We start from the raw sequence: 22,692 nt of genomic DNA, 5'->3' as shown, positions 1-22,692 counted from the left end.
ACCAAGCATTAAAAAAAAAAAAAAGCAGACTTTCCTCCACTTACAAGCAGGGACTAAATTCAGTGATCAGTCCATTCCCTTTGAATGGGCAGCTCAGAATCCAGGAGTGCATCTGTTAGAGCCATTCCTATATACACTTCAATATGATGTTATCTAAACCAGATTATTTTTTTTTTTCTTTCTACAGACCACACCAGCAGCTGGGCTTTGTACCCCTCTGGCCAGTACTTGACTGGTTAATTCCCAATATTTATGTTTCTTGGGAACAGAAAGATTAGTGAGGAATGTGTAACTGGAAAAATTTGAGGTAAAAAAATAAAGGACAGAAAAAACAACCAAAACACAACCCCGACGAGTCCAGCTCATTCTCCAACTGACTGTTGGAAAAGTCACAAATTGTACCAACTGCAGCGAATAAAAGATACTGTCCTGATTGCAAACCATGCAGATCTGATGAAAGGGAAATCAAACGTAAACAGAAGAAAAACATCTAATGAAAGTAAAGGACATTTTCTGCTAAACTTGTAGTCTTTGGAGAAGAGCGCTTTAATTTAAGCCTACTTTGGAATGACTTCATCTATATGAAAATTACATTAAAACTGCCCTAGATGTATTTGCATTTAAAGTGTATTATGACAGCCCTTAGCAAACACTTTCTATTTACTGGACACTCGTTATCATAAGACAATCCATATGTTTCTGGGCAAAGAATATCAACTGATAAGGGAAAAATCTACCAGAAATCAATCCTACAGAAATTTTAAGTGATGTATTACACTGTACTGCAAAAGGATTTTTACAGCAAAGCGAGTGAGGTTGTCATGTTTTCAAGGACATGCTGTAACTTCACCTGGCTTAATCCACCCAGTTTAAGGCAGCATTTGGCAGTGAAGATAAACCACTGGTAAAAGGTTAGTGAGGGCAAACTGTGGGCTGTAGTGTCATGTCTGGCCAAGGTACAGATTTGGGTTTGTAACAACCACTGCCATCCCCAAAGCCTTTTAAAATTCATTTGACAACAGTTCATTAAAGCTGCAAATTTGAATAGGATTAATTTGATGGACAGGAAGAGGCTCTAGATACAGTTACCCATGCTTAGGCAAGTTGTTGGGGTATATTTTCTTTCCTTACTTTCACTCTCAGGCTTGAATTCACAAGGAGAGAGAAAGGGATTGAGATACTTCAGCCCCTGGTGCATCCTCCCTCTGACAGCTATTGGCAGGCAATGTTTCACATTTAATTTTCAATTTTGCAATTCCCCACAACTCTCATAACTGGAAAACACGAACCCTAAAAGCCTATTATCTGCACGCCCCAATTATTTCAGTGTCCTGGGTAAGAGCTCCTCACTGCAGTAGATGTAAATATATGTTGTGTAAAGAAAAGAGAACTTATACTTAAACTCAGGCATTCAGCAAAGTTTCCTGCAGAGCAGCCCCATGCCGCCTTGCCCTGCTCTCGCTCTCCTGGGGGCCCAGCTCGCTGCTGGAGTCTCCACAGAGCCACGGTCACTCAACCCCTCAAGATACATGCCAACCTCTTGGGGTCTTGGTGCTCCAACCTGCTTTCTGTCCTTCCCTGCGCTGTCTCTGTGTGCCCACGGGCACGCTCAGCGCAACATGCTGTGTCTTTCAACACCAATAAAGCAGAGAGGAAGCGATGAATGCACGCAGGAGTCCAGCGATGAGCTTTCCCATGCACGTACAGAAAAAAGCCACCAAAAAGCATCTACATTTAACTACTGCATAAATGTTCCAAACGTGCCAGAAGACAAGGTAGTCATGCTCAACACTCTTCTGAGATTTGGCTTCATTCGTAATGTTACAATACTGCTAAGAACATGAATTTCTATTTTTCTCCCCAAAATTAGTATTTCCATTGAGTTTCCATGAAAGCTTTTTAGAATTCCTTTGATCTTGGGAAGAAATGGCTCCTACCCTTCCTTGTACACTTGGTTCTGAAGCTGCCCATGTATCCCTTATGAAAAGTCATAGAGATCCAGTAATATATATTAATGTGTTTCACGTACCTAATTTGAAAAATATTATAGGATCACAGGATGGTCAGGGCTGGAAGTGACCGCTGCAGACCATCTAGTCCAACCCCTTGCTCAAGCAGGTTCTCCTAGAGCAGGTTGCTCAGTCGTGTCCAGGCAGGTTTTGAACGTCTCCAGAGAAGGAGCCTCCACCACCTCTCTGGGCAGCCTGTCCCAGTGCTCTGTCACCCTCACAGTAGTTTTTCCTCATATTCAGACAGAACTCCCTGTGTGGCAGTTTGTACCCTTTGCCCCTTGTTCTGTCACTGGGCACTACTGAAAAGAGCTTGGCCCCATACTCTTGATTGAACAAAAGCATCTTATCATTGCTCAAGATTCATCTCTTCTGTCCTTTTTATTATTATGCTCTGATACAGTAGGCTAGATTTTGCTTGAGCTGAAAACCCCTCCTTTCTAGAATATGTGCTTGAGTTCAACAAAGTTGATATTGAAGTTATTGATGTATTAGAAACCACAGAAGCATCTGAGAATGGTCACGTAGGAATTAGGGCTTCTCCCCCAAAAATGTAGCGGGATCAGTAGCCCAAATGAAGTGCATCTACACCAATATGGGCAACACACAGGAGGAGCTGGAAGCACAGCAGGAAAACCATGACACAGTTGCCATGAGAGAAATATGGTGGGATGACTCACACAACCAGAGTGCTGCAATGGATGGCTACAAACTTCCTAAGGGAGAAGCAAGGAAGGAGAGGCAGTGGGGTAGCCCTGCAGGTAGGGAGTGTTTTGATTGTCTAGAGCTTAATGATGGTGACGGTAGGGTTGAGTACTTACAGGTAAGAGTCAGGGGGCAGGCCAACAAGGCAGAGAGCACGGTGGGGGTCTGTTACAGACCACCCAACCAGGATGGAGAGGCAGATAAAATACTCTATAAGCAGCTCAGATAAGTCTCCCAACTCCTAGCCCTTGCTCTCATGGAGAACTTCCAGCTTACCAGATGCCTGCTGGAAATACAACACTGCCGAGCAGGAACAGTCTGGGAGGTTCCTGGGATGTGTGGAAGAGACCTTCCTGACACGGCTGGTGTGGGAGTTGACTAGGAATGTGCCCCACCAGTGGCTGGAGATCATGTGGGGCACAGCAATCACGAGCATATGATAGAGTTCTTGTTTCTCGGAGAAGGAGGGGGCTCAGCAGAACCACTCCCTGAGGGCAGACTTCAGCCTGTTTAGGGGTCTGGTGGGCAGAGTCCCTAGGGGGGCAGTCCTGGAGGGCAATGGAGCCCAGGAGGGCTGGACATTCTTCAGGAAGGAAACCTTAAAGACGTGGGAGTAGGCTGTCCCCAAGCACCAAAAGACAAGGTGGCAGGGGAGAAGACTGGCTTGGTTGAACAGAGGCTGAGGGGAGACCTTCTGGCTCCCTACAACCCCCTGGAGAGGGGCTGGAGCCAGGGGGGTCGGGCTCTTCTCCCAAGTAACAAGCACTAGGACAACAGGATACGGCCTCCAGTTGTGCCATGGGCAGTTTAGATTGGATGTTAGGAAAAATCCCATCACGGAAAGGGTGGTCAAGGCCTGGCACAGGCTGCCCAGGGGGGTGCTGGAGTCACCAGCCCTGGGGGGATTTATAAGATGTGTAGATGTGGCACACAGGGATAAGGTTTACTGTTGGGTTAATGGTTGGACTCTGATCTCAAGGGCCTTTTCCAACCTAAACGATTCTACAATTCTGTGATACGTAAGTTCAGTCATATCACACATCGCTAAACCCGAACAGCCTAACTCATGACTGGTTGAAATGAAACTTGCTCTCATTGCTTCCTCTGTTTTCCTTTGTTTTTTACAGTGATTAAACTCGGCTCATGGTTTTTTGCTTTTCACTGCAAACAGAAGCTAGAGATTTCCTTTTGGTTAAGAAAGAAAAATAAATGCCAAAATAATTGCATCTGTTTTCACTGGCCAAATTAAAACACCAAACATTGAGTCTCATGGTGCAATGTCAAACTGGCGACACTGCACAGGAGGATCATAGCGCTCTCTATTGACTGGAAAAACCCATTATTCCCCTTCCATTGTTCAGACTTCTCAGGTCCAGACCACACTAATAATTAGGCACTTCAACATGAAGAAATTCCAAGTAACTGCCCTGTGTCTATAAAGCATCGTAGAACATCTCCAGTGAGAATTACATATTGTGTCTGAAATATTAATATACATTATACGTAGAAAGAACTAAATGTAGTAAGAACATGCACAAATTCAAAAAAATATGTTTAAAGGCTTTAAAAATCACTCCCTTGATGCGGGAGTTGCACTTCAGATATTTTCTGCGCTAGCACATCAGCTCAGTTTTAAAGCAACATTTACTGCTTCAAGTCACCAGCATGTCTCCCAGTTAAACTGAAACACTTTAGCAATGAAAAATAAAATGCATGTGCAATCATATACCTGCTTCAAAAGAAGATATAAATAATATACATATATGTATTTATCAACTGAGCCCATTTAAGGAGGAAAAAAAAAAAGGCAGGCACAAAGGACTAAATTTTATGGCTTTTTCACTATTTAATATTTACACAGGGAAAAGACTATTTGTCTTCAACGATGCCACAAATTACCGACGATGCATTTAGATTTGGGCATTATGTAGCAAAAATAAATGCCTTTTTTTATTCCAAGCTGTGTAAAATCAATCACATTACAGTCTTGGAGTTTGCTCAGGTACTTTAAAATAGGCAAGCAGAAGAAGAGGAACAGCAACTTCTAAACTCCGTACTGCCGCTGTACCATCACTGTACCTGAAGCTTCCCTACTAGCAGCCAGTAAGTCTTTCTCCAGAGAATGAACACGATGCATGAGAAACATCCAGACAAGGGAACAGTACAAACAGGTTATGATGACAACTGCATCAAATGTCTAATGCTTTAAGTGCCTACTAAATGATTCTGCATTGTAATAGAGAAGATTAAAATAAATAAAAAAAAAAAGCATGACATCCCCATTAATGTCAAATTAATTCATTATGATCAGTGCTACCACAATGAACACCAAATTAATTCATCACTGTAGAATACACAAAGCGCTACCCTCTCGTTATACTTACTGACAAAAACCACCAGGATGCCTGTCCTCAGCAGATGCACTGCACGTGGTCACAGGTACGGCTGACCATAGGGACAGCTGACTTGCTCACTCGCAAGGAATCTTTCCCTTACATGCCGTGTCCCTCCATCCACACCTGGCACACGGTGCTCTTTTTAAACACAGACTCTGGGTGCTGGTCAGCCTCTGCCAGCTGAGGACCTTCAGCACACAGCACACGTAGTTTCCCTGGTATACGAGGAACCGCTAATAAAACCTTTTCTCTTCAAACGGGATAATTTCATTAATTTTCTCAAGGCTTTCCGTTCCTCTTACAGGATAACAATGAATACCAAGTGTATCTGCAAAACCTCTTCAGTCTTCAATATCTGCCCTGCATAGCTTCTTGTATCAAATGTGTTCAAGACCGTTAGGTCTTTTCACTGGACTCTTCTGAGGCATCATAACTCAACTGTATTTGATAAAATGGAAGCCTGAGAAATTATTTGTCACTTTTGGAAAACTTCGACTCTTCTACGAACAGCTGAGGCATGACTGCAAGCCTTGAAGTTTTTGCCAGGGATAACTTACATAACGGCAGCATTTGATTTTGAACTGAAAGATCACTGAGCAAGGGTCTCTTGAAGCCTTCTTCATCTCCTACCTTCTGAGGCTCTGCCCTCTGCTCACACAGCATCTGCTATTTTTCAGCCTGACCATATGCTCGTAAGAAACTTACAGGGCTCCAACTCCCTCCCCTGTTCCCAAGAAGGCCACAAATTTCTTTGCAAGGGAACTCATTAAAAAGACATAAATTTTAAAACCACCTGTAAGGGAAAGATGGAAACTGTTTCAGCATCTACTCCTTGCTGCACTCAAGGCCCAGTTGCCCACACTAAGGGAAACTGCTCCTATGAACATTAGGGAAAGCAGAGGCTCCTGTGGGAAAAGATGCCAAAAGGACAAGTTTCGGTGCATCGTTGGAAATCCTCTGTCTTTAGATCATCATTCAAGACATCTTTCTAAATCACAGGGACTTTGGAGAATGCTCCTGAGAATTACACCTGGGAAAGAGTCCGTGGCTTTCTGAATGGCGTTTTTAGCAAATTCTGTACTTTTTTCATCTGACGGATCGTTAAGAAAGAAATCATCCTTAAAGATACCCTTTGAAATGAAGTTACAGCATTTAAAACTGCAGAGACGTAACATTGAATAAATTACGCCCCTCCACCAAAGCAAGCATATATTCAGCGACGTGTTCCTGGAGTCTGTTGAAACATTCTGATGAAACACTTTTTCCTGTTACACACCTTAACACTACTGAGTGAAAAACAACCACAATCTCATACACCCACCATGTCTAGATACAAGTTCCTCTTAGGACATCCTGCCTCCCTCTTAGCTATTGAATTTGTTAATAGAAGGGTTTTTCCAGCAGAGTTTTGGGGAAAATTTTCATCCTTCCTCCCCCTCTCCCTCTTCTTCCCTTTATAGCATTTTGCTAAGCTAGAGAGTAAGAATCCAGACATCACTCCCAAACCAAATCTGTCTATCTTTAATGGTAGCAATGCCAGCTAAGCTTCCCATCTTAGAGGAACTGATTTAAAAACCAGAGCATTATGTCCTTTAGAGGATCCAAAGATTATTTTCAGAAGTGCTGATAACAAGCAGACGCTCGTTGAAAAGACCATTGCAGCAGACCTGTGTGCTAGTTCATTTCAGCACATCCTGTTTACAGCCTGTGCTACTTTCTAAGTCATTCAACCATGACAATTGTTGTCCTTCTGAATATGTTAATTGTGGTATTTTTATACAGCTCCAGAACATATTTACAGACCACAGCAGACTTTCAACAACAATGAAACTTGTAAGCAGTAAATATAGGACAATCATCCAAAAACAACCAGCTATCCTTCAACACATCTTGGCATTTGGGACACCATCTCCATTCAAAACATATGTCAGAGAAAGCTTTACAGCTCCGATGAAATGAGGTGGTTCTCTCCCTTATGCTTTCAGTTTTGTTGCAGTCTAAGGGCTTGCCATATACCTCCGGCAAAACCGTACAATCGCTTGTGCCCAGGGTGATTCTTCATCTCTTGGCTGAATCTCCATCCACCTCGCACAGGGAGCGGGCAGGAACCCACCGCTTGCCTTCCCTCAGCAAAAGCGCCGGCGTGGCCGAGAGCACAGACACTGCGTTAGTGGCGGACATCTGTGACACCAGCAAGGCACCACGCTGCCGGACCCAGCCTGGGTGAGAGCTTAAACCCACCATATAGTTGCCCCATAAACATTTTACCTTAATACAATGTGGGGCACCTCTCTGCACCAAGGTGTTGGCAGTGTTTTAGGATACTTCCAAATGTGACTAACCCACATAAAGGATTAGAGCCACAGAGAAAGGCACAATATATTTTAATTTTTATGTTTAGAAGAAAGTAAACAAAGAGAAATCAGTTTAATGAAAAGAGAGTAACATAACGGAAGCAGCTGGAAGATTATTTTTTTTTATCCCAATTTCTATTTCTTCCATTCTTTAAAGTTACTTGTGTCCCCAAATCAAGCAGTTTTTACATACGACCTAAATCTAAACCTACTTTTTTCGTACACTAAGCACAGGTAAAAACGCAAGAATCTCAGTATTAAAAACTCTAAAGTATTATGAAGTCAGTATCTTTCCCCACTTAATTTATTCAAGGTTTCTCTTTAAAAAAAAAAAAAAAAAAATCACTATAAATTTTCAGCTCTAGTGGCAAAAGTTTTATTGGTCTTTGTACTTCATTAAAGGTTTTTTTATAAAGTCATGTTTGTTCTTTTGAGTAGCAAATAAAACTACTGAAAAGGGCAGGTTGGTTTTTAAAAGAGACAGATATGACCTAAAGGGAACACATTTTACTGTAGTGAAATAAACTGAGGAAACAGTTTGCAGATTAAAAACCCCTTAAAAGGAAGCATCATCTTTAGGAAAAAAAAAAAAAAAAAATCTTTGCTGAGGAAAACAGCTGGAAACAGGAAGCTTTTGTGCTTTCATCCTGCCTGCTTTGATGCCACCGCATCCCCATATCATAAAAAGGCAAAGAGACTGATGTCAGCTGCATCTTATTTCAACTGTGCAGGATGGGGCGGGGGGGGGGGGGGGGGGGGGGGGGGAGGTGCTTTGTGGATTGTAAGCAAGACCATCCACAGCCCAATACAGGTGTTCACACGCATGCACGTACATATGTATACATATATACACACAAAAACGTATGTTTCTATTCTTTGAAAAACTGATTAAATAGCAAGGAAAATTAATCCAGGTTCATTAGCTCTTCCAAGCCACAGGGAACGGCACCTTGTACGCTTGTGCTCTGCAATCTCAGCATTGCTGCAATTTTTTTGGAGAGAGACGAGTCACTTGGTGTTACTTCTCCCACGTTAGTCTTGATGGTGCATACGTGCATCTTAGCACCTCAGAATTCAGACTAAATGCCACTGGGTGTTTTTCTAACAGTATCATTATAACTCAAAATTGCAAGCTGTCCTTTTGCTGAGTGATGCTACCAGCTTCTCAATTTTAGAATTTCCTCCTTGCACTGCTTTGAGTAATCTTCTCGCCAGCAGCCACGGAGAAGCTGCCTTTCTGGTGCTCTCATGCATGCCTTCCTCCCCAGCAAGCTTTGCAAACGAACTCTTATTCATACAGGACAAGTAAAACACGGCAGGAAAATATGACACACCACCTTCCAAATCTACTGTAATCCTGGGCAAGGCAGCAACATTTTCTTACTCTTTCCAGGCAACTAACCAAGCATATTCTTCTCTCATTTTTTTTAATGCCTTCCTTTATGACAGCATTTCAATACTCCGCGTGACGTTTCACAAGAAAACAAGAGGTATATACACAAGGACTGACAACCTTCAATTTGAAATTTTCCATTAATGGAATTCATCATGTTTACACAACTTCCTGCTGTTAAACTTATTTCATATCCTCGTATCTTTCATCCAAGCTATTTCCCCTACCAAGAAAAGAACAAAAACTTCCCCAAGGGCACGGGATCTAGTCAATTGTTAGCAGCAAATGCTCTCTCCTGCTGTCTCTCTCTCTGTCAGCCCATTTCGGATTCTTCTAGCTGCAGTCAGCAAAGTTTGCTGCTGCTCCACTACTTGTCGTCTCCTGGTTCTGAGACCCCGTTTTCCCGTTCCCAGTCAGACCATTACTCCACCGCTGCTGAGAGGTGGCTTTTTCCCCCAAGCAGCAGCCACACTGTGAACAGGTACGCATTATATCTGTTTTCCAGGTTACCCAGATCGGTTCAGATGAGAAACAGTTCACTGATCATAGTCTTGGTGCTGTTACTCTGGGTCATCTTGGGAATGAGCATCCAAAGAAGAAACACAATTGTTTCTCAGCTCAGTTCTGAGTGTACAGAAAGTAGCCCCTAAGCCACATGAGGAACAACATGTTCTCCACTTGCATACACGGAAGTTCTCCTTCGTGTACCTCCACAGCTTCTGGAGTGTGCCACATCATTGTGATCCCAGAAACAGGCCGGGCAGTAGTGTTCATGTGGGAGCAGTAAGTTATTATCACAAGGCAACATACCAACAGTTTGAAGCTCAAAAGCACTAGGATCTTGAGTTCTCACTTTGGTCCACTACTTCTGTGCCATATATGCGCTTAAATAATCAAAGAACCTCTAATTTACATACAGGCCATACTAAAATGCACACACAGAGATTAAAGTAAATCCAACTGATAACAAAATATAACTTTGCATACGTTGCATAAAAAGTCTGCTTTATGAGCACTGAGTTTTCAGTATTCTCCCCTAAGAACAAGCAATTATGGAGGTGAAGAAAGGTAATAGCTTTGAAACAACACGCTAATCCCAATATTAGTGCCTTGGAAAGGGAAAACCGCCAGGAATTTGGAGTAATGCCCAGTTATCTGTCTTACCTTCAGTAATAAAACTGTACTATAAACGTGAGCAAGAGAGTTCGGATACACTTTAACCTTGCTTTTTTTTCTTTTTTTTTTTTAAACTATTCTTTGTGACCCAAGTGATAATCTACTGGCTTTAAAAAAAAATAAATAATAATAATCAACCAACTCTGCAGATATTCATCGACATGCCAACATGAAGCCTTTTATTTAGTATATACATTTTAAAAGTCTAGTTTATTTCACTCACATGAATGACTGTTTAATTCTTTAATCACTTCAGCTACTGAAATATATTTATGAAATAAAAAAATATACTGCAAGAGAACCCAAAACAACATTGGAAATGGCAACAGCAACAGCTGACTTGCTATTCCGAGACAGAGCAATTTCTGGCTGCAAGTCATACCTGGTGAGATGTTACCCCAATCTAGGGACTCCACTGGCCCTGGTTAGCACAGTGCCTGGCTGCAGACAGCGGTGGTTCCCTCCCCATCCCACCTCCCCAGGAGGGAGGAGATGCTCTTGCCCTGGCTGGCAGCTCTGGGACAAGTTTTTGGACAGCTCGTACAGAGCTGCCCAGCTGGACTAACCACCACGACACAGAAGCAGCACATAACATTTCATCCCTAGATCTAGTCCAAGCTTGAAAGTAACACATAGCCCTGAAGATGCTATTATGCTCCTGCCTGAGAACCGGCTCTCAATGTGGGGCATGCTAAAAAGTGAGGCGAGAACAGTGAAACAGCCATACAGTATAAGTAGGGAGAAAGAAAATACAATAGGAGACATAAAGATTAAAATTCCAAGTAAGGAAATGCTTTTAAAAACCCACACAACTAAAGGGCAAGTTTTAGTCCTTTGGCTGTGTTTGTGAAAGTCTTGAAATGAGCGCTTGCCCCATGCAGCGTTCCTCCTCTCTCCCCAGGCTCGCTGCCTGCTGTGGCTGACTTCAGCCGAGGTCACAGCAGCCGTCCTGCTGGCTTCGCAGAAGCCTGGGGAGGAAGAACCGTAGCACCATCACCCAGAAGAGACTCGGGAGGTGTCTTGTATGACTGCGTCTAAGCCTGGATCAAGTCAGCCATTGCACTCTCCATCCCAGCTTCAAAACCCTCTGCAGAGCAGGACCCCGCAGCACCTCAGACAGCCAACGCCAGCACCGTGGGGCCTGCCTGGGGAGGGGGTCTCCACACCCAGCCTCAACTTCCCTGGCCATGATTTGTTGCTGCCATAGAATCACAGAAAGGTTTGGGCTGGGAGGGACCTCAAAGCCCCCCCAGGCCACCCCCTGACCCTCCCCCAGCCCAGGTGGCTCCAAGCCCCAGACTGGTCTTGGGCACTGCCGGGGACGGGGCAGCCACAGCTGCCCCGGGCAGCCGGTGCCAGTGTGTCACTGCCCTCACAAGAAACAATTTCTTCTTAATGAATCTTAAAAAATATTCAGTCTAAATGTCCCCTCTTTCAGTTTAAAACCATTAGCCTTTGTCCTATCACTACCCTACCGTCACCCCTGTTACAATACCTGACTTCACTGGGACACCATGGTATCACCATCGCTGTAACTGCTCAGTGAACAGCCTAGCTGTTATCTTTTAATAAAAATTTATTAATAAAATTTTGCATGTCTTCCTTCCAAACTCTTAAGGATCTGGCACACCATGCTGCAGAAAGGACTTCAGATCACCTGGTGTCCATTAACACTGCAGCTCATCAAATGTAACTTTGAAAGGAGTAATGATGGCACAAAGTGAGTCAGAGGGCTCCCCTTACTTCTGAACGCAGGAGGAAGTTCTGACAAACACCGATAGACAGCCACAGAAAAGTCAAGACACACAGAGTCTGCATTACAGCCTTTGAGCGGAAATGTGTGCATACATTACGCCTGTCTCTAAGGATGCATCAGCACGTTCTGCGCATGGGACAGAAGAGTTTTACTGCTTTTGATTTTTAGGAACAGCACTCCTCCCATTCAGCACAAACAGCACATTTAGCCTTTTAGCCCTGATGATTTTGTGTCGCTTAAACACTTTCATTTTATAGAAAATTTGTCACTAGCTTCCTGTTTTTCATTTCACTGAATTCCCTATGTTATGGTTAACCAAACTGAGCAATAGTCAGTCCCCAAACACAGGGGACAGGCTTCACCCTCACCGGTGACCCCACAGGGAGGGCGAGGGGCTCTTGTTCAGGAGCTCCCAGGGTACCACGTCTTACACTGAGCTTCTTGTCCAGTGTATGCAGAGCTCTGTGCACAAACTGGACTCAGTGTCTGCATTTATTAATCTGGGAACTATCATAACTGATGCAGTGTAACATCAAAAACATATATAAAAAAATAACTAGCTTTAGATGCCTGCTTTCCTGTATGTGCCTAAGCTATCATTCAATAGCTCCAAATAAAATTATAGCAGCAGTTTGTTTACAAGCAACATCACAACTGGAACAGTAACAGACTCGTAACAAAAACAACAAAAATAAAATATGAGTCAACTTGTTCTTTGCCAGACTGAGGTCTCAAGATGGGCTTATTCTGCCCCTTGGGAATCCCAGCTCTATAAGCACAATAACAGCAGGACATGCCTCATTTCCTTCAACTGCTCAACATGGCTCTCTCCAAGATGTTTGTAAACTTCCTTCCTCTATGCATCAGGCTGTCAAACTGTCGTCAGTTCTCGGGACTAATAATATCCTGTTGATGTCTGCACAAATCAACTTTAAAAAAAAAAAAAAAGAAAAATGTATGTGCCTTTGTGCACACACGTATCAGTTCAAAAGAACAATCCAGAAGAGACCCACATAACTTGCTGCAGCTGATTAGCTCAGAGGATCAAGCCCAAAGCGAGCAAGGGAGCCAAAACCAATGGTGGACTTGGAATTTCATGACAGAGAATAAACAAAGCTCTTAAGTAAATCGGTTCAGTCCTAATACAAACTTGGTCTGTAAGAGAAACAAACATTGACCAACTGTACTGCTTAGCCTGATGCTCTGGAAAGGAGCTGGTTTCTTACATCAGCAGCCTTCAGAAGCTCAGCATGCACAGTGCCAGAGGAATTCCTCTGGAGTAGGAAAATAGGCTCCAGCTCCCCAAGGCGATGCTAGGTTTCACAGCTTCAGATGAATCTAGGCTTGGAATACGAGCTTGGAGGGAAGTTCAAAAACAGACACCAGAACTTGAAGCCAAACAAAAGCCACTGTGCGGAGAAAAGCATTAACAAGAATTAATATATTTCAGATTAATTGCTAAAATGCTCTGAGACAGAACTTGAAAGCCTTGGGGGGGGAGGCAACAACAAAACAAACATTTACTGGAAAACTGAATTGATAGGATCAGATTACCCTCAATTTGGGGTAATTATGACTTTTTCACCCCGATGCCCATACCAAACAACAGAAATTATTTTAATTCCCTTCTCTTTGGAAAATTGGGTCTGATTCTGATTTTATTTATAGAGGAGTTAATCAATAGTGGCTTCACAAAGAACAATGTGGGCCCACTTGCTCAATGTCTCTGAAAACTAAATATTCCAGTGTTTACTTGCGGAATTGGGCATCCACACAAATGTCAGCATCTTTATACTAAACAACTTGTCTACAACCACAGAATAAAAGGATGTACATGCTAGGATCAGACCTGAGGCATTCCAGTCCTCCCATGCCCGGTTTCAACAGAGCATTTAAGATCCTAAATCATAAGGCTCCTTGCATCCCCATTTTTTCAACGGATGTGAGCAGATCGTTAGGAACCAAGGGATCACATTGGAACTAGCTGAAGCCGAGACAGATGAGAGCCCACAAAGCCAATGCTCCCCACAATGCCCGGGGACCACTGCCAAGTAGACAAAGACCCTGTAATGTCTGCCCAAAACCTGTGAGACGCCCAGAGCAAGGGGTGACTGGTTCTCATCAGCGGGGGGGGGGTGGGGGGGGGGGGGTGTCTTTCCTCCCACCAGAGGCACAGGGGAGTGCGAGCCCCCATCACGTTCTCCACTAAAACCCACCCCAGCGCAGCGCCAATCTCCCTCATTAAACTTTCACATCCAGATGCCACCTACTCACTCACAAACAAAAGCCTTAAGAACAAACCCAGCTATTTACCTATTAATCCTGCAGGCACGAAAGAAAAAATGACAGGAAAATTCTTTTGCTGTTTGAATACATTCAAATACAATGGGGAGAGAGGAGAAATAACCAGACATTTAGATTGTTTCCAGAGAGCAATGAAAGAGTCTGGGGTGTGAAGTTCTGCATGTTTATATGCATATTCCTCCTGTTTTATATCCCCCCTTCCTCCTCCTGTGTATTATTCATAATTCTGGGATGAATAAATTTTAATCAGAAGGGTAAGCGTGAGACAAGGAGAGCTGACTTACAGAGGGGAACTGGGGAAACTGGTTAGAAAGTGACCTCACTAACAGACAGGTGGCTGGAGCACTCCAGCACCCTCAGGGGCTGTTGACCCAAACCTGCCCCACACAAGTCAGCTCAACGCACCCACCAGGCTTAACCCTACACCAGTTTTAAGAGCGCACAGACGTTTCAACTTCTGTCCAGGTTCCCCTTACAAGAGGTTTTATATGAGAGACAGAAACAAGAGAGAGCCATGAAAGTGGTATAGACCCCAAATCAAAAGATACAGGTATTTTAGGTTTGTGGTGCTTTGGGTTTTTTCCTCATGTAAAAAGTTCAGTGATGTTTCTTTTTCTTAAATTCCATGAATTTTCATTAGCATAGGTCTTTTGTGTTCTGGATTGCAAAAAAACCTTTGCAATCGAGCAAAGTAAATCAATGATTCAGGAAAAATTTAAGTGCAATACAATCTAACAAGAGTCAGTTTTGCAGCAGAGAGAAAATGTAGCCATTAGTTTGCTGTGGCAACATTTATTTATTTTTTATAGGAAATCTGTATAATGGAAAACACACACCACCTCTTGGAATTTTCCTATAAATATCTAAGTACTCCCAAATCACTGAGCAGAATGCAAATACACTCCTCTTTTACTTCTTTCAGGAAATTCTCGATGACTTCCTGTCATAAAGTCCAATAATCACTGTCTCTTCTCTAACATTTTATAATTGCTTTGCTGCTAATGTGTGTTTCAACTTTCTTTCAAGGATGAGGTAAGAAGTCTTTTCTTTCCATCCAAAACTAGTCTATGCCTTTCAGTACAATGCTTCTTCAGTAGCCAGAGTTGCATTTGCCATTTTCCCAGAGGATTCAGTGTTACTTTATTTTACCATCATTAAGCTTGAGTTTAGTCTCATCTAAGGAGATTTATACAGGTATCATGTTTTCATTACTCATGGAAGTAAATCCATAGATTTGCGTGTAAATACACAGCCCTCTGTCAGCCTTCATGACTTACTCCTGCAAGCAAAGCATTCTTCTGCTCAGAAATACAAACTAGCCAGGAGCATAGGATCATGCGTTTATAGGAACACTTCACTTTCTGTATGTCCACAATGGTAACACCTACCATCCCAGACACCCCTCCATAAACCTGTCTTTATCCTTCTCCACCTCTTGTCCTTGTACAATATTCTCTTTATTCATATCTGCTTATTACATCTCTTGATTTGTATAGGATATTCTGAAAGACAGCAGAAATATCCCATTATATATAGGGCTATTGTTCATTTATGTTTCATATTCTCGGGTGGCAGCAGATATTACAAGGAAGCATGGAGCATTGTTTCTATTACTTTAAATGAAGCAGTCATGTACCACTCCCTAGTAATTCCTTCCCCAGTTCAAAGTACTGGGCCTCAAAGCTGGACCTTGTTCTTCCCTAGTCCACATTGTAATTTGTAAAACACACTATAAAATTTGCATCTATTGCTATAAGCAAGCTATTAAAGCTCAGGTATTTTTGGGGAGGGAGTCTGCAGATGATGAATTCCAAAGGTCAGATGTACTGACCTGTAATACCTATGCACCTGTATGTAAGAGTAATCTATTTACTCTCACTTTACTGCCAATGCCACTTTCTGCAGCTTGCAGGATCCAGAAATCTTGGAGAAGGGGGATGTGAAACGGGGAATCCCGAGTACTCCCAGCACAATGTATACTTCAGGGATTCAAGATAAAGCCTTTGCTTGGAAGAATTGGCCCATCACAGACTCCAAAAACCAAAAGCCACTACTGAGCATAATTTGCAAGCCAAATTCAATCTCACACAGATGCTGGGAATTTGTAAAACTTACTCCATGTAGGTTTGATAATTAAAAAAATTACCTGCTGCCTTTTTTATGCTTATGATATTCCAGACCAACCTACCCCTTAATTTCCCTTGCCAGCTCAACTTACAGATGTTGCATAGACCAGTACAGAAGGTGATAGATGTCGCATACTCCAAATATTTTAAAATCGGTTTTTAAAGGTTCAGGTTCCCTCCTGTTCCCTTAGCTGAACGTGCTGCCACAATCATCCTGAAGTTGCAAAACCAGGTCTGTCCAACAGAAACTGCAGGGGTTTATTCCAGCCCCTGCACATGTTGTCCCTGCACCAGTGACTCTGTGAGCATCACGTCTGAGAAAGCGATCCATGCTCCCTGTATTTCTTGTCCAAATGATTTGTTCAGCACATTGGCTTGAAGATTAGGGCTGAAGAAACAGCGTTTATACCCTTGGGTCAGGCTACTGGGATGGGTGTAAATTTCTACTTGTTGAAAACCACATAACTTATTAAATGCAGTTTGCAATGACCTTAACTCTTCCCTCAATTGCCTTTAAGAGCATGGGGCTTGTAAGTGGGACTGGTAAATACATGGTTGTTGCTAGACACCACGATTGGAAATTCACTGAGTAAGAAAAGATAGAAAAGATGTAATCCATGCACTTATTAATGGACTTCCTGTACATATCTTCCCAATTAATGTATTTGTGCATTTCCCGGATACATTTGCACAGGCATGCAAATGGCAGTGCCAAATAAAGTGCCAGACGCTGCCATTCTGCCAGATGTTTCAAGCCACAGTCTGTGAGGAAAGACAGGAAAACCTCACCCTGAGTTCAACTGAAAGTCTCCACCTTCAGGTGCTCTCCTTTCCTTATACCTCCCATGTTCTCCTGCTGTCTCCCTCCTGTCTTTTGGGGCTGGGTAGCTGGAGTGCCTTCGGGGTGCCTGGGACTGCAGACCCTCCTCTGCAGAGCAGAGCCCCCATGGTCAGCCCACCTTACCTCCTCCAGCCATCCCTTCCACTACCCTTGTCACAGCTGGGACAACACGTGGAGTCAACCTGGTCAAGAAGCCCCCAGGCAGCAACACCATCCCTAAGCACACAAGTACCACGGGACACAACTACAGAAAGTCTCAGCAGCCCACTTGTACTTTGGCAAGGGCACCCCTGCTCCCCTGGGCAAGCAACCCAGCCGTGCAGAGCATGGCACCATGTCTGAAAGGCCACCAGCCCCAGAAGGTTGAGGTCCTCACGGATGTGAGGGCCCTGGCCCCACCACAGGCAGGCTGCCCAGCACTTCTGCTGAATCAGTGACCTACAGCAGCAACAAGTGTGGGGCATTAGGCTAACATCTTCCACAGCCCATTAGGAGAAAAAGAAACAAACAAACAACAAAAAAAAACCCCAACCAACCAAACAAACAAACAAAATTTTGGCTGCTCTTGAGAGCTAGTCCAGGGAAACGTAAGAGAAATAGACACTGTTTTGGTCACATGAAAATTAATAGGCAAAACCATGAAATTTGACAATACTGAGGTCTCAGAGTCTGGGATTTACATAGTATTACACACAGGGTTTGCCATCTGCATATATACACAAGTATATGAGTTACACACTCTCATATACATCGACAAAATGAAATTAAATCTGGCTTGCCTTGCTCGCATACACCAGTGCAAGCACACAGGCAAGGATTCACCTATAACATACACAAACTGCTTCCAGGAAGCTCTTCTTAGCTGTTAATTGCCAATGTAAAATAATTGGGTAACAAGTCTGGGCACACTACTTGCATTGGCAGATCATTACAGATTTCTCCAGATAGTCTAATAAAGTACTTTTCAAATGGAGACAAATTTTGCAAATTGATCAGAGTACAAATACAGTTCCTCTTGTCCTTCTTGTTGTTCCATATACCTCCTTACATTTAACTAATTAGGGAGCCTATCCCTTCTATAAAGGAAAACTCTTCCCAGTCATCTTCTGATGCTGCACTAAAATCGTATTTGCAGTAATAGCTCCTTTAATTCTGAATTAACCAAATTACTGCTTGAATTACAGGAACTACATCAGAGTAGGTTTTTTTGGTAAAGAAATGATGTCACTCACTGGAGAATGACTTCAGCACAGGAAAAGACTAAAAGAGAAACCGGGCTGTGAAGGAAATGTTATTAAGAAAATAAATCTGCAACAAAATTAAAGAAAACGCAGGCATTTAATTTTGTCCCCACTTTTATTTTCCATAAAATGAAGAAAAATAAAAGTAAAAAATGCAAAGGCAGCTGCAAGGCTCCTGCACCTTCCAAGGCAGCAGCCCTGTGCAAGGTGGAGTATACCGTAGCACAGATACCTAGCACTGCCAGAGTAAAACCAGTAATAAATATTTATATTAGTTATCAAATTCAGAGCTCTGCTGCCGATTTACTATATGACTTTAGGCAAGTGACCAAATCTATGCTTATCTGTCTGCTGGCGTGCCGCGAGCGCTGCGGGAGGCGGAGAGCTGGCCACGCGCGGTGTGAGCCATGTGCCAGGAGCCAAGCCCTGGCAGCAGCGGGCTCACCTGGCGCAGGACGCGGTGATGCTATCTGCGCCATGTCGAGGGACCACGCAAACGCCACCCGCCCTGTGGCTAGAGCAGCAGCGGGCATGCTGTGAGACAGAACTGGGTTGCAGAGACACTTTGAGCAGCACCATGAAGAGGCACCTCTCTGCCTTGTGAGAGGATTAGGCCATTCCCCACCCCCCGCTTCTGTTGCCCAACTGAAGCCGAATTAATGAGTCACTGCTTTTGCTTATGTCAGCATCACCCTTTGGCTGAAGCACTCATTCCTCAAGATGTTAGTAAGAAGAGTTCGCCCTCCAGAATGAACAAGAGACTTCTGAATCTGAACTCCTCCGCACAGAAATTTGTTTTCAATTTTCTCAAATCCAGGTATTCTAAAGATTGACCTCAATGTAGTCTTTTAAGCTTGCTCCAGAGATTTAGATACAGTTTATGGGCTGCAACATGACTACTTAAATCAGCCCTTTAATAATCTCCTCATCACATTTCCAATACACTCTGTTCTTTCCCATTTAGAATTTATACCAAGTACAGGGTTTGATGCTTGAAATGTGTTTTATAGAGAATAAACATCACAAGTGCTTTTTACTTCCTTTAATGCAATCTTTCTCTCATGGCCCCATCCCAGCACACTGGGGACAGGAAGGATAAGGAGAACAAACCAACCTTTAGTTTAATTTTCCAGCATCAGACCTGCAATTCGTATTTTGTGACCAATATTTTCTTCAAGCAGAGCCTTTCGCTCCACCCGCAGTATTTTCACACAGTGATCCTGTTACCCTTCCTGACTTCAAGAAGATGAGAACAGAGAGAGGAAAATTACACTTGGTTCCAAAAAACTGAATAATGTATCAAATTCATCATTCCAAAATGAAGTCTGGTACAAACTACTGAAGCTGCACGGAAGCCTGCAGGGTTGTGATTTATGGCGACTGCGAAGCTGGCCTCTTCCTTCGCCTGTGCTCCCAGCCTGCTGCCTTCACTTGCTGCACCACATCGACGCCTTGCTTGCTATTTTACAAGATGAACAAACAATAAGAGGAAAAAGTAAAAAAGGCTAGCCCTACGTGTCCGGTGGAAAGAAAAACTTTGCTACATGGACGCTGACCTTGTGCTAAAGTGTTTACCTTGCAAGAAAGAGCTACTGAAATAGCGCGTTGAGGACACCCCGCATGGCGCCCGACATGGTGCCAGCCCATGGCGAACGCCAGCGCTTCACACACAGCGTCACTGTGCCACTGCCACAGCCTAGAAGCGTTTGCAACTGTTTGGCTGAATCTAATGAGAGCTGTATAAACAGTAAAAATTTTAGGCCCTTGGAAGAGGAAAAAAATAAAATAAAATTTCTAATTGGCTACTTTTAATGACACATAGGAGTAATTGTCAACACCCTGCGATGCACAGGACCCCGAGCTGCAGACTTCCTGCCTGCCCTGCCAGAACAAGCTACATCATAATTGCCATATGCTGAAAGAGTCATTCCATCTCATGCAAAATACGTTTCATTCCAAAATTGTTCTTTTGAGCTGCAACGTCTTCTGCAGAGTTTCAGCACAAACATGACTCTTGGACAAGCTTTAAAATTACTGGCTGAGCTGTATAATTTATGAGTGTGTATAAAAACGATGATACATTTCTATGCTATGATAACACAAATGTTCTCCTTAAACAGTCAAATTAGTTTCAGAAAGCAAATTCAGCAGCCTGAAAGGTAGGACACCTGATCATGGACTGGCTGGCAACTGCTTTCTTTTTCAGATTAAGTTTTCCCATTTTTCAATAGTATTTGTCTCCTCTAGCTGCTCTGTAAAATCAAGGATTGCAGGGAAGCCAGGGAAACTGTGAAAATAAATACAGAAAATAATCCTGAATGTACAAAATAAACCCATTTGATATACACAATTCATTTTTCTCTGACCTTTGTCCATTATGATTTTATATGAAACTAATAATAAGAGTCAGCAAAAATTTCTTGAAGCAGCCCCAGGTTTCATGCTCACAGCATGAAGTTTATAGCCTGTATTCTGTTTCAATGGATGTGCATAACATTAACATATTTAAATACGCTGTTTCACAAATAAAAGTGTAAGATGCTATAAAATTATGTTGGCTGCACTTAGTACCTCCTTTTTACTACTGTTTCAGAAGCAGCAGTTAGTGCTTATCGCTACTCTGTCTTGCATCAAAATGCATCATTCCCCAAGATGCTTTTTCAATCAAGAAATTTTAGAGGGAACACTTTGCAGAAGAAATCAGCAAGAAAAAAAAAAAAAAAAAAAAAAAGAGCATGAAATAAGTACCTCTTACTATTGAGATGCTTATGACTGCATTTACCAAGACCAGTGAGGAAAAAAATTCCCCAGGTCAGAAGTTTTAAGATGTCAGACAAAAAAATACAGATTAATCTGGGGGGGTTTATTAATAATTTTATTTGTAAGAGCAGCAGTTTCTCATTTGGGAAAACTGCACCTATTTCACTTAACTTCTACAGCCATCTGCGTAGTTGAAATATATACAATTAACTTTACTGGATGCAGATTTGAGCCATATATATATATATACACACACATAAAAATATTCTGGGCCTAATTTTGCAAAATGTGTACATGTATGTATACTTATACATATACACACACACTACATATATTTACATGCATACATGATATTTCTAGGACACAACTAACTGCAAGCTCCAAACTATGAGCCTTAACAGGACTGAATTTGGTGACATTTACTTTTTTCTATTTTGCAATATATTGCGGTGTGCTTTGAGAGGAATCATATATAGCATCATGCAATTTGGTGGGGAATTTTCCTGCTTATCTGGTGGTTTGGGTTTTATTTATTTTCAATATTTAATTTTTATTATTTTCAACACTTAATATCTTAAAGTATTTTTCTCTGCTGTTGCCTCCCGCAACCTCCTTGGCTGTGCTACAAAACCAAAAAATAAGACTCTAGGGGAAAACCAATACCAGAGTAAGGAAAACAATTACTTTTATCAGTCAGAAATCAAACTTTAAACATTTTGAATTAAATATAATTTTATTTTCAAAATAATTCAATGCAAATGTAAAACTTTGGCTTCTTTTAAGATCTAAAATTGCAGTCTTTGAACAATATAAATGAACTAAAAGTTAATATTCAAGTATTGTAAATTCGGTGTTTGTATTTCAAAGAAATATAAGCCACTAATCTAACAGAAATAACTGGCCAAACTCCTAGCACTCTGGCATGCAGAAAACCAAATGTTTTTTGACATCACCAGCCTCTTCCCTAAACATATACAGAACATTTCCTTTGTTTCCATTTGTTCTACCAGTACAACACAACAGCCAAGGTGTTTGAGGCTGGAGCGAAAAATGTATGCCAGCTTATCCTTTTCTTCCATCCTACCAGTAAAAACAGAAAGCATGAGATTTACTACTTCTGAAACACTGAAGGACACTAACCAAAACCAATCAGTTCAATCCACTAGCTAGTACAAATCACCAACAGTTCATGGGTTTAGTGCCATTGTTCATTTCAAAGCAGAAGAATACCGTAAGCTTATAGTCAAACTACTAAAAGTTATTTAAACTGCTGGGTTTGGCTATTATAATTCAATTCTAAATTTCACCCAAGTGCAAAACTTGCTGGAAACCACAATTTAAAATCATGACCACATAACTAATGAGAGTTTCATTCACTTTCTACTGTAACACAAAAATTCCTTATCTGAATTAGCAACATAATTGCTAAAACGCAGGTGATACAGAACTACTCTACTTCCTAGAAAATAAGTAGCACCAAGACAGAAGAGAGCTTGAGTTCATTGTTTAAATGAGGATCTCACAGGAACTGATTACAACCAGTGATTTAACTCTGTCTCCATTAAATTCCTCCACCCAGATTAAAACTTGGCCTTTTTTGTGCTCTGCAGAGACAAGGCTTCAAGAGCCAT

General features: G+C 42.3%; 1 protein-coding gene across 22 annotated transcripts in view; it reads right to left on the bottom strand.

Annotated features, from left to right (window-relative positions):
• TCF4 (transcription factor 4) overlaps positions 1-22,692 on the bottom strand; it is a 239,643-nt gene that overhangs the window by 176,081 nt on the left and 40,870 nt on the right. Inside the window, exon 1 of one of the 22 annotated variants that reach the window (XM_080371932.1) lies at positions 5,099-5,338. The exons of the other annotated variants lie outside the window; for them this stretch is intronic. The gene's annotated coding sequence lies outside the window, so the exon portion shown is untranslated. Of the gene's footprint in view, positions 1-5,098; positions 5,339-22,692 lie in introns of those variants that run through there. 22 annotated transcript variants of the gene reach the window in all.

This window comes from Falco punctatus (assembly GCF_963210335.1).
Source record: "Falco punctatus genome assembly, chromosome: Z".
Taxonomy (NCBI): Eukaryota; Metazoa; Chordata; class Aves; order Falconiformes; family Falconidae; genus Falco; species Falco punctatus.
This window is presented reverse-complemented; position numbering and strand designations above follow the sequence as displayed.